Source organism: Asparagus officinalis, chromosome 2, assembly GCF_001876935.1.
Source record: "Asparagus officinalis chromosome 2, Aspof.V1, whole genome shotgun sequence".
NCBI classification, from domain to species: Eukaryota; Viridiplantae; Streptophyta; class Magnoliopsida; order Asparagales; family Asparagaceae; genus Asparagus; species Asparagus officinalis.
Window position 1 is genome coordinate 26,200,147 of NC_033795.1, and position 3,497 is coordinate 26,203,643.

Consider the following 3,497-nt stretch of genomic DNA (forward strand, 5'->3'; position numbering starts at 1 on the left):
AATTATAAACGTGACCCATACGATTGTAATTTGTGCAATGTAGAGGTTTGAATGGTTTGCGTTGACCAAAATAGAATGTACGTGGTTCATTTGCAAAAATAGATTTTCCTTTGTAATTATTTTGCAAACGAGAATTTCTTTTCAAATCGAAACAAAACATGGCCAAATGACCAAAACGATCACAATAATCACATTTATACACATGAGCATGTTTATGATTTACACTATGTGTGTGTACATGTGTATGTGATGAAGAAGCTTGATGGGATGCACAATCATGTGTAGGCTTGTCAATTTTTGGTGCATTATGACAAAATTGAGCTAAATGGCCTTTAAGACCGCAAATAGAACATTTGTGAATTTTGTCATACATATGTGCATAGTGAATAGGTTTCTTGGAAGAATTAACATTAACCTTTGCACATAAGTCCATAAGCTTTTTATTATTAGCAATACAAGTATTTAGTGTTGAATCTAAGGTAGATATTCTTTTTCTCATTTGATTCAACTCATCATTGTGCATACAAGTATTGCTACTAGAAGTAGGATAAACAAGATTACTCATCATAGATTTTAACTTATCTACTTCTAACATAGCATCACGTTTTTCATGAAGCAAACTAGCATTTTCAATTTTCAAATTTTTTATTGCATTCTTTAAGAATTATATTTTCATTTGCAATAAAATTAAACTTAGTAGCTAGTGTTTCATGAATAGATTTTATATTAACATACTTACTTTTTACATCAATATAGCTATTGTGTAATTTTTCAAACTCAAGAGCAAGTTCATCAAAAGTAATAATATCATCGTTATCGCATACCTCACTAGGGTTATTACCTAGTGGTATTGTACATGGGGATGAGGCTTCCTTAGAGCTCAAAGCGGGATTTTCCAACGCTTGTTGAATAGCCTCCAATTTTCCTTCATGTGCTTCAATAAGTTTCCGTAAAGCATAAGCACTATCAAAATTAGCAAGTTTGTTAGAAAATGATGAGTGAAAAGCGCTAATCAAAAATCCTAACAAAAGCTTATTCATGTTAATTGGATTTTTCCAAGATGGGAATAACATAACCATCCTCAATAATTTCCCACAAATCAAATTGATTAGATTGAACAAAAAGTTTGAATCTAATACGCCATTGAGCATAGGGAAAAATATCCAAACGAGGAGCAATATTAATAGCATATCCTAAGCAAGATGAATCATTCATATCCATAGAGATGAAATGCAAGAGGCACAATAATCAAAATTAGATTAGCACTAATAAGATAACTTGGATCTTTAACTCAAGGCGGTTAGTCCATAAATCAAAGAGCACCAGGCTCTGATACCAATGGTTGGACCCTAGAGGGGGGGTGATTAGGGTCTTGTGCTAATCTAATACCAAATAATAGCAATTAAAATTATGTTGATCAATATGTTCTTGCAAGAGATAGATATGGACAATAAGAACAATAAGAATATGCACAAATAAAATATGAGATAAGCAAAACACAAACACACGATATGTTTATGAGGTTCGGTCCCCACGACCTACGTCCCCGCTCCTCACCTCGAGGAGTTATCCACTATCACAATCCGGTTTGGAAGCCGGAACTTCTACACACTCGGTTTACAAGTTCACCGAAAACTCTCACACTACACAATCACTCAACAATCACACTTTACACACTAAGTGTAGGAATCTAGCCCGTGTCCTCCTCCTCAAGTGCTCGATTACAACCTCTCCCTAGGTTCGTCAATCGACGCCACTCCTATTGGATTTGACCCCGTCTCTCTCTCCTCACACTTCTCTCGGTGTACAAGTGTATTACAAGTGATTCTCACAAATAAAAGTTAAATACAATGATTTGTTCTCAATTAACAAGTGAGAACACAATAAAGCTCACACTCACTAAATCCCACACTACAACCCACAATATATAATATGAGAATATCAAGCTCAATAAGTGTGTGTGATAATAGTGAATCAAACTCAATAAATAACTTAATGAATATAGCTAATCAAATTGAAAGTGAAATAATAAGCTATATAGGAAAGAGTTTAGAAAACTTCTCAATGAACAAGAAGAGCTGAAGAAATAATGATTCCAATAGGATTTGAAAGCTTCTTCTTGTTGTAGAAAAACTTCTCTTGAAAACAGATTGATGAAAAATTCTCTCGGTCGACCGGTGCGGTCGACCGGAAGGCTCTCTGGAACTATGCTATGAAAAAGAACAACTGTCGGTCGACCGTACCGGTCGACCCGAAAACTGATATGGGTAAAATGACAGGTTTTGGTCAGTTTTGAAAATTCGTTAAAAATATCAATTCATATCCAAAAATAGTGAAACTTTGGGGAAAGTTTATAAATGATGAAATGAACATGTTTGAAAAGGAATTTTTGGAAAAACAAATTTCGTTTGTGAAAACTACCTGTTTTTGAAAAATGCTTAGAAAACCTGTATTTTTATGAAAGTGAAAGATGATATAGGACTTGTAAATATTCATATATATATTGTGCATATATTATATGTATATAATAAAGTATGAGAGAGATGTAAACAAGAGATAAAGATATTTTATCAACGTTTAATGAAAAATCATCTATATGATAGAAAACGTCAAAGATCGTGTTAAGTGTATATATATTGAGCTTAGATATCATCATACAATATATGTAAGTAAACTAAACAAATACCTAGGTAAATCCACGCAGATGAACTTGAATCTTTAACGCTTTATTGACGCGTGTTGAAATACCTAAAAAGAAAACATAAACACAAAACACTAGAAAAACTTATTAGTAATAAATTGTTTGTCAAATCATCATCAAAACTATAGGGTCAACATTAATCGAGTTAGAATCATGAAACACGCATGCGAACACAAACTGTAGAAACTATAATCACCAGGCTTCTGGCCGCTGGCTGGTCGACCGCGACCTAAGGGCCGGTCAACCGCGCCGTGTGCATGACCATGTACATATTTTGACTCAAATTGTTGTTTATCGAGGGATTTTTCTCAATTGACCTGCATTGTTCTAGGATGTTTATGATCAGTTTAACACCTGAAATATTTGTGAACATAAGATATAGATCCGCACATCGAGATACGTGCACGAACACTTGAATTATGTTCTTAGTTGAGATTATATGCATAATTGAGATGTGCAACATATGTCTAAATTCGTAGATGTTGGTATAACACATGATCATTCATAATTCATTAGTTGTAGATGCACGGTGTGGATGTTTCCACGCAATAAGACCGCGATTGTACCATACTAGGAGTATTGAATGTTTCCCGTAATGAGACCACGACTGTACCATTACTCTAAGATGATCGGGATTTTTCGGGATTAGGCTGATATGCCTATACTCCGCTGTATGATCATCTAGATGCATCATCCGGAATAGGGAGATATACCTATTGTTGTAGAACGATTGAGTAAGGACGTTGAATCCACATGATATTGTCAAAATCTTACAAGAGTATCGTTAATTGATAAA